The following is a 10,174-nucleotide window of genomic DNA, read 5'->3' as shown; positions in this document are numbered from 1 at the left end:
GAATTCGAGAAAAGTTAATTTGTTTCTTCGGAATCATTCCAAGTCAATCATGCAAGTGCGAAGTATTCTATGCTTTGATAGACTGATCATCTTCACTCCATATGTATCCCCTAGCACACCAAGCCACTGATTGATTTGTGCAAGCAAAATAAGTTAGGTGTCATTCCTGAAGGTACCAGACGGACTTGCACATGGCTTCGTTATCCGCAATGATGGTTCCCATCCAGAACTCGGTAGTGTTTTGTTGTAATACTTTTCATGTGTTCACAGTTGTCTTGGGCAGTGTGTTCACGTGGGTCTTGCGATCCAGCTCATGTTTTGGAGTTGTCTTCCGCAGTTCATTTCCTGAGAATCATGCAACATTATCTCGTCGATTTGTGTTGCAAACTTTCTTTTCAGACATGCTGAGTCTGAAGCATCATGGCACCAATCGGAGCTGGATCTCAGGCAGTTATAATGGTTGGAACTTTCCCCAAGAATTATTATATTGGTCTCTATGTAACCCGGTAAAGTGATGTAATGGCTAACACACCTAGACGGAAGACTTGATATTATAATATCTTGTATCAGCAATCTTAGCCATCTCCCCGAGAGGTTCTGTATGACTTATTTTGGAAGTTGTTCCTCATGGATCCCCTTTGGTCCCGAAATCTGACCTATACTTGATGCGCTAGATATCAAGCATGATCTATAATTTGGTTGTGCTAGTACATCAAGGAGAACATTAGAAGCGGAGTGCTAAATGTCTCTCAGTCGATCAACCAGATTTCGTTCCCTTGGCACAGCTAAGGTGAAATATGAGGAAGTGTTGTCTTCCTTCGTATCTGCATCCTCCATCACTGTTCATCATGGTAGTATGTTGTGTCACCAAGATCTTGGCACGGATGTTGGTAAAACTTTGATGAATATGGGAATGCTCAAGTTCTTGAGAGCACGCTCAGACACTAGGTTATATCCTCGGTAATAATTGGATTGTGCCTTCCGCTTGCCGAGTTGTTCTATAACTCCAGTTTCTTTCAAACTGAGTATGCCATTCTTTCAAATTCCTCCAATAATTAATTGTGAGTTGCCTTACCCTGGTATGAAGAGTTTCAATGATCTTGGGATCAAAAGTAATTCTTTTTTCCACTTAAAGGAATATCTCTGTGAGTCACCTTCCTAAGGTGCCCCGTTATGATACGAATGGCAAATTAATCCTCGCTACTTTGAAACCTCGTCAGCATCTGTTTTAAGCCTGGATTTGTTGCCTACCAATTGAACCTCTGTCATATGTCTCATTTCCTCGTCCATGTTAGGTGTGTTGTGTCTCAGCTCAAGGGACGTTCCTATGTCTCATTCTATGAGTTGATCTTGAGTTGCTCGATCTTCAAGGAGATCGAATCTTGTGTAGTCTCCCTGTTCTTTTGTCGTCAAGCTAGATGAAGACCTCAAGGACAAAGATGTCAAGATCAACATGGTATGATGAATCAACGTCCTCGAGAGGAGCAAATGGATCGTGAAGATTGTGATAGTTTAGTGTCCCCTCTTCCTCCTCCCGACTACGCCTGAATCTCCGGATGAGATTCTTGTTTAGTGGGGGTGAGTTGTCACATCCCTAGTTACCCCTTTGATGAATAGCAAGGTTGTGCTCATATCTTCATTATTGCATTAGAAGTGAAATGGAAAAACAAGAGAAAAATCCTAGCAACTCTATATGCAAAACAATTCAAAGTGGTGACAAATCAATGAACCCAAAATGGCCTCCATAAAAGTCCATCATTTTTGATAAATCTTGGAAAACACAATTTAGGATTGGTTTTCTTTTTAAAAATACTTTTGGCATTTTAGTTTAAACTCAAAAGCCAGTGAAATCAATTAATTAATTGATTTCAAATACTTCCTAGTTTTATAAAATGTTGAAAACTTCACATGGGGTTGGAAATATTCCAAATAACACCCCAGAGTTGTTTACCTATTTTTCTTTGAATTAGTTGGAGCCAAAACAAATAAAAGAAATGTTAGAAATATCAAACAGAAAGAATAAAAAGAAAAAGATAAAAATCTTACCTATCCTGCGCTACTGGCCGGCCCAGTCCACAAAGGGCGAAGAGGTGACCTTCCTCCTCCCGCCAGTCTGCAGGTCAGGTGTCGCCCGCACGTTCGCCGACGGCCACCTCCTGCTTCGCGCTGGAGGCACCCCCTCCGACCCTATCTCCTCGTGCTGAGAAGCCCCGAGGTGCCCTCCTCTCATTCCTCTCCTCGCACGCGTCTCTCCTCTTCCCTAACTCCCTCTCCGCAACCACCGAGCAAGCTCGCCGCCGTTGCTCACTGCTCCCCCGGCAACCGCACCCCTCCGGCCTACCTGAGAGGCTCAGAAGCTCCACCGTGTTCCTCTTCGTCCTCTGAGTGAAGACAGAAGGGCTGAGGTCCTCCGTCGCTGCAGCTGTGTCATCGTCTTCATCTCCGGTCACCGGGATCTGCCGCCGTCGATTCGGCCTGCTCCAAGCCTCTCCTTCGTTGCCGATGCCAGAAATGGAGCCGCCGTGAGACCCTACTCCTTTCCCCTCTCTTCCCCGTGCGATGGCGTCCCCCTGAGCTCCTCCCCGACGAGCCCGACTTTCGACCGCCGCGCGCGCTCGTCGGCGGTGTCTCTTCGGCCATCTTCAGTCCCTCCTGCTACCCGCGGAAGACGAGCCGCTACGCCAGCTTCGATTAGCCGCAAGCCGCGCCCGATTTGGCGCCGCGTAGCGCGTTTTAGCGCCACTCCGGCGAGCCCTCCGCTGCGACTATGGTCGCCGGCGACCACCCTCCGGTGGGGGCCGACGTGGCCAGTTGTTAGCAAGCTAACCCCCCCCCCCCCCCAGAGCCATTGCCAGAGGGCCCCACGCCTGGTCAAACCCCAATTAGGGGCTGGTCAGCGCGGGGTTAGCCTCTGGGTCACTGACCAGTGGGCCCCACTGGTCAGGGTTTGACCTGGCCGACCAGTTGACCTGCTGACGTCAGTACTGATGCAATATTAGTATTTCTATTTATAAAATTAATCCAGGAAATTGCTAAAACTTGTAAAAATCATAGAAATTAAAATATAACTCGGATGAAAATAATTTATATATGAAAGAGTATCAGAAAAGTCCAAGGAATCTGATTATGGCATTTTCATGCATGTTTGAAAAAGTTAACAACACCAAATAGGCAATGATGAATAGGGTAAATTTAATAAATAGTTCGGAGTTGGAAATTGATACTTATTTGATTTCGACTTCAATTGTTATGACCAAATATTGGTCAATGCAAATCAGTACCTCAAAATACTAACTCCATACATGTTGGAATAAATTGTTATGAACATCAGGTCGAATCAATTAAAGGGTACCCGGAACAATAACCGGCTTGAAGTGATGTTTGGATCCTAATCCAAACCAACTTCAACTTAAGAAATGCTAGCCACATTAGCCCTGCCACCTTTCATTTCATGTGTTGAGCATGCATCATAGTGTTGCATTTCCGTGAAGTAATTCTTGTTCTTTCTTGTTTGTCGGTGTTGTTCCGTCTCGGTAAACGATGTTTCCGACGATGTGATCGTTGACATTGATGAAGACTCATTGCTATCTTCAGACGTGTGAGGCAAGCAAATCCCCCTTCAGCATATTGATATAAACCCACCCTCTCGCTCCTGCTCTCTTTTACTGCATTAGGACAAACACGTTTCAACTATACATGTTATCGGTAGTTGAACCCATTCCTCTGCATGACCTGATTTTGTCACAGTAAATAGTTGAAAGCACTTAGCATGAGTAGCAACTGCTTGAGCCTTGTTGTGCTTACTCATCCATGCTTGCTTATAATGCCTGATATGCCTAGAGTCGTGTTGGGTCTGATCCATCTAGATGATGAATCAGAATGGTTGTGTTCATGTCCTACAGTGTGAGAGTAAAAGTGTGAATCCGATTTGGTAAAGGTAGCGATGAGAGGCCACGTAGGAGTAAATGGTGGGTTGCCTCAATGGGACCGTCCTTAAGAACTGAGTTCTGTGTGTGTTATCCAAGACAAGATACTACCACACATTGGGATACTTAATTGACCCTCTCGTCTTATTAATCGCCTAGATCTCTGTCCAGGAGTTGGAATTAGTTTCTTGTGTTTGTAGGAAAAGTGTTGGTGGCCGTGTTTAGCTCTGCCCGACGGGGTAGGCTTCACTACGGTAGATACACAGTGGCACGGTGTACCAAGTGGCACCCAAATGGTGGGCTTGGGAACCCTGCGCGCATCGTTTGGGGCCGTAGAGGAAACCTCGGCCGGACTTCCTTGTGGGTTCAGTCTCAAATAGGCGATAAACCTGGACTAGGGTCTTGTGTGGTTAACGGTCGTGGCCGACACCCAAGCCAGTGCTTCCGCTTGAAGGTTGCCGAGATGCATGATGTGCATATGGTGATAAGTGGTGGGAGCATGTGTGAAGAAGTATACCCCTGCAGGGTGATTCAATCTGTTCGAATAGCCGCGTCCTCGGTGATGGACTACTTGGAAACATTACGTGGTACATAGACAATTTAAATGGATACCTTAAAACATGCAAGATAAGTGTGAGTGCTATGGAAGGCCTTCTTGTAGGGAAACGAGAGTGGATCCATAGTGGTGTATTGAATTGGTGAATATGTGGATTCGTGTGCGCTATCCCACCTCAAAGAAAGAGATTGTAGTCGTAGTACAGGTTAGCCAAGAGTCAAAGCTGGCTTGCTTCCATCAAACTCCACAATCCTTTCATTGAAACATGATGCATATGTAGATAGTTCTGATATAAGACTTGCTGAGTACCTTGTACTCACGGTTGCTTTATTTATGTTTTTGCAGAGAAGACTTAGAATCGTTAAAGGTTCTACGCGATGTGTTCGATGTTGACCGGAATAGCTTGGGAATCCCAGACAGACGTCTGGCTCCTTTGGTAGGGTCGTAGTAGCTTTTCAGGCTCTTCCAGCCACTTTTAGTAGATGTGTGTACCCAGACATGAATTGCTTCCGCTTGTTGTTTGTATGACTTGAGTGTCGGGTCACGAGACCCCTGTTTGTAATATCATACTATGTTGACTCTTATGAGTCTTTAATAAATGCTTGAGTCATAGAGTTATGTTGTGATGCCATGTTGTATCTACACATATCGTGCATAATGTGTGTATGTTTGAAATGCATTATATGTGTGGGATTCGACACCTAGTTGTTTGCCTTTAGTAGTACTCTTTACAGGGAAATGCCTCTTTGTGATTCCATCGAGCCTTGGTAGTTTGCTACTGCTCGGAACACATTGATTGACCTGCATGTATCCTTCTTTGCTGCTGTGTCTGTCCCCTCGCGGAAATGTCACGCGGTGTAATGGAGTCCTTGTAGCTTGCTACGACTCGTCTACACACGCTGATGACCGACACCTGCTTTGCTGGGTTATGTATGCCTGTTCCTGTACGGTTGTACCGCAGGGGTTTATAAGTAGTCATGTCGACCCGGGTTCTTTGTCGTTTGAACTCTAGCAACATATTCATATACGTGAGCCAAAATACGCAAACGGTCCCGGCCAAGGTAAGGTGGCAGCCGTGGAGTTTACCGTGCGTGAGGCCGCAAAGTGATGTGATGTGTTACAGGATAGGTTCTTATGACTCAGGATGGGGTCCCGACAGGTAGCTACTACTTGCTGTTCAAAGCCATGATTCAGCCAGAAATCCATTTGTAGAAGTGCTGCTCATTTTCCCCACATGAGCATGCCATATCTTTGTTCTTAATGAAGCCTTGGCATATAATAGATGCTCTGGAAAGAGTTGGGGGTGATAGATTAAGCAGAAGAATGGAAAGAGAGGTAAAACAGTGCTGCCAAGGGTGAAAATGCGAGAAAGTTACAAAGGGACCTTCTCCAATAATTCACCAATGGCCATGGGAAAGTTACTGGAGGTAAAATATGACTATGTGAGGCTGTGGTAGAAAGTTGAGCTCAAGTGTAAAAGTGGAAGGGGCAAAAGAAGCCAAATTGGTAAGTGCACACAAGGTGTTTGATCTGCGGTTGGGCTACCAGATGAATTCCAATGGCTATGAAACTTAACAGGATCAAATAATAGATGAAAATAAGCTTGGACACCAAATTTGGGATTTGCTGGATAAGTTTTCCAATGTATACTTGGAAAACCCATAAAAGGGATAGGAATGGCATTCTATCTACAAAACTATTCAAATTAATTCTCACAAATCCAATATTTGGTGTGGAGGCATTATTTGAGCATTTAGGTATGCCCAAAAAGTTTGGGGTCAATTGGAGAAACTTTATAATGTAAAGTTTCCCAAAGTCAGAAATCAACAGAGAGGGTTTTGAGGGTCTTAGGACAAGTTCTTCTATTCTCCTTGATGCACCACTTGGTGTGGATGCATTATTGGAGTATCAGAACATGTCCACCAAATTTGAGCACAATTGAATATACTTGACAATGTAGAGTTGCTAAAATTTGGTTCTGGACAGATAGGGTTTTAGGATAATTAAGTGGATCAAATCAGCTTGGATTGAGATGAAACTTGGCAAGATCATCAAAAATAACATATGCGACATGCTAAAATTTTACTGGAATTTATTGAGAATATTTCCTATAGAAATATTTCAAAAGCTTGAAATAGGCAGGAATGGTTTTGGAGCGGTTTGCCCAATATTTTGAACATGACCATGTGTTGAAACTCATAAATATGGAATAAATATATCCACTGAGTTTCCCTGAATTTTCTTAAATATTTTGAAAGCAATAAAAATAACTTTCCTTCATGGGAGACCATTTCTGGCCTCACAAAAAGGCTTTTAAATAAAATAATAAAATAACTTTTAAAATAATAATATGGTGGTTTTTGGAAGACATTTTGACAATAGGTTTCAAATGAAATAATTGGTGCAAAATAATTTCCCTAATTTGAGGACTTGTAGTACAAACCTCATCACAGGGGTTTCAAGGTTTAATTCAAAGAAATGCTTTTTGGTGAAAATAATATTTGGTGAAAATAGATATTTATCCTAAACACATGGCATGATCATTAGGCACGAGATCATGGAAAGAGGAGGTGAGTTGGAAGATAGAGAGAATTATTAGGGAGCAATGACATGCACTCAAGCAAACAGGCAGACAATAGTCACTCCAAGCATCACCAGCATTCACAATTTTTTTTAATTGGCCCTGATTTTTGAAAGAAGTTAATTAGTCAGGAAGGCCAAAAAGTGGGTGTTACAGACCTTACCCCCTCAAGAAAATCTCGTCCCCGAGATTTCTAGGCTAGGGGTTGGTGAGATACAATCTTGAGTCGGAGGTAGTCTTCATGTCCCTATGTTGCTGCTGAGGGTCTTGAGGTGTTTGACGATACAACTTCGAATGCTCCGCACGTCCTTGCCTGACTAAGCGATTTATAGCAATAAGTTAGGCTTGACCGAGGGTCAAGGGCTTCGGGTACTATGTCCGTGCTAGGTACCGGCTTGCAAGTGTACTCCAAGGTCGGAATACGTGGCAAGATGATGTGTTTGGGTTTGGTCTCGGGGCTGCCCAAGCGGGTTAGTGACATCTATATGTCTCGTGTTAGAATGTACGGTCAAAGTCTTCGCGTCGCTCCCTGTTGACGGGAAAGTCCTTGACTCCCTTAAGACAGGTAAGCTATGGCCGCAAATGGCCTTCATCCTCGAGGGTGTTGCGGTTGCCTTTGAAGGTTTCTCATGAAAGGTCTGGGTCGGGTCTCGACCATGAGTCTTAAGGTCGAAGACTCGGTGTTTAGGACGGGTCCTACCATCTCGGATGGTTTGCGAGGGGTCCTGGACGAGCTGGCTACCCAAGAGCATAGACCAGTCATCCATTCCCCAATATGCGGCTCGGTAAGCGGGTGATTCACCTTTAGCAGGTCTTTACTACGACTTACTAGGACTCGCGTCCTTGATTTGGACCAAGGAGGGGTCGTCTGATTCTTTCGCTTGTCCAAAGGCTTCGTCATCTTGAATCGTCGAGACTTCTTGACGTCGTTGATGTGGTCGGTGCGCGATCGGTGGTTGACTTCTGTTGCTTCATCGTCATTGTCGTGGCTTCCTCGTCACGGCGGTTCTTCATCTCGACTTGAGTAGGATAGACTTCGTCGTCTTGGGGTTGCTCCTAGAAGCCCGCCATCTCGAGATAATTCTGTACCCTCGAGAGGCATAACAACCGGCGTTCCTGGGGCTCGTCCAAACAGGACTAAGGTGTTCCTCCTCTTACTGGGTGAATACGTATGTCATCAGTGAGGATGACAACATACTTCCCCAAACATGACATAAGCACAGTGCTCATGTGTCAGGTGAGGAGAACGGGGACTTGCTATGGGTGGTACTTGCCACATTTTAACGACTTAGAGTCGTCTTCTATGGTCGTAATCCGTCCATCTTGTGGCTCAATGAAGCTTTAGGGTCTCAAGGAACTTAGGATGTGGGCGAACAGTTATCATCTTATCTCTAAGCACATTCCTTAGATGCCAATAGTTTGACTGCTAACTTGGGACGACATCACCTCATCTCATCAGAGATACTATCCCACGGGGGTCAACTCCACACTACTCATGCTAGTCAATTTCGGGTTGAGGGAAGAACTAAACCCAAACACTACAAGTGCGGTGTAGCAACGATGCACATGCATTCTATGCAAGAACATCGGGAAGGTATATAAGCTGCTAAGGTTGCACTCGGATGCTACAGTCCAATGTCCAGCTAGATCAAACAACGGACAGGGTACTACATTATATATTAAGGAAACACATAGTACACCAATCCAATATCTTGTTTCCTTACTATGAATCCTATCAAGTGATCCATCAACCCGTTCAATCATTACTGGACCTGTCACTCCTACGAATCCAATCATTTATGGGGTTCTACATAATCTCTTAGAGTCCTCATAATTCGCATATTACTGCAAGAATTACGTCATAGTATATCCCCCAACTTCAATAATCACGGCCAGCTAATCTCCAAGGCCAAACCACATAGGTTGTAAATCAATTTGGCAATTCCAAGTACACGCACTCTATATCCACCAAGAAACATGGTATCATGGTCGAGATTATCGAGCTAAATCCAATTTACTCCGAACCATGTGGCCTTTGTCACCCTCGATACTCTATTAAGATTACCTATTTAAATCCAAGACTCAAATCCAATAATAATTCTACTTGATACTCCAAGTCATCATGGTAAAGCATCAAATCATGCCAACTACCTGCTAAAGTCACGTATACCACCAAGAAATATGTTTGCGATCATAATCGTCCTACTAAATCCAATCTTACTCTAGATTATGTAGGTTATGCTACTATATCAACTTGTTCCACCAAGTTTACCTACCTTCGTAAGGGTCTTAGTGCAATCAAACAAGTGTTTGAAAGTCAACTCAACAAGTGCCAAAATCGTTTTGAACATCAAAATAAGAGGAGTGATATAACTGCATGCTTTTAGCCTAAGCATAAGTGCGGATTAAATCAAAGCACAAACAACAAAAACAAACAACACATAACATGGTCCATCCTATCCTAGGTTCTGGGACTCGACAGTCGTGCTTGCTTCTTGCTCCGGAGAGGATCCCGCTAAGTCTTCTGGACCTTCTCATGGTGTTGTCACGCCTCTTGTTGTCGCTTGCCGAAGCAATTCACTTGGGTTGTAAAGAACTCTTGTTGTCTTCTCGTCTGGGAAGTTGCTGACGAAGGTAGTTCTTCATTGCTATCATTGACAGGGTCTTCTGTTGTCTTCATGATCTTGTCACTGTGTTCTTGTCTTCCGAGGCTTCGAGAGTCTCAAGTGGACATCTTCATGCATCGATACTTGCAAGACATGATAGAGTTCTGATTTGTCAATCATACTAATTGCGATATCGACACCTAGAGCGGGGGATGAATAGAACCGTTTTCCTGCTCACTAAGGTGAGGCGGACCAAATGGCGAGGTTCTCATCCACCGGTGGTGGTCGATACAATTCCTTATAATTGACAGGGTCGCTCTATTAGTGACGCAGATCAAGGTTTGCATATATTATGTCAAGATTATCGTAGGCAAAAGTGGCATCACTCTGGAACAGTGCCCAGGGTTTCACCATCTTCTAGCCTCGATGTTCTTGTTCCTCATGGAGGTACTTATGTTGGGTCGTATGGTTGCAGAGTTGCCTTCTCTGTCTTTCAGCACATGTG

Source organism: Hordeum vulgare, chromosome 1H, assembly GCF_904849725.1.
Source record: "Hordeum vulgare subsp. vulgare chromosome 1H, MorexV3_pseudomolecules_assembly, whole genome shotgun sequence".
NCBI classification, from domain to species: domain Eukaryota; kingdom Viridiplantae; phylum Streptophyta; class Magnoliopsida; order Poales; family Poaceae; genus Hordeum; species Hordeum vulgare.
Note: the sequence above shows the minus strand (reverse complement) of the source record.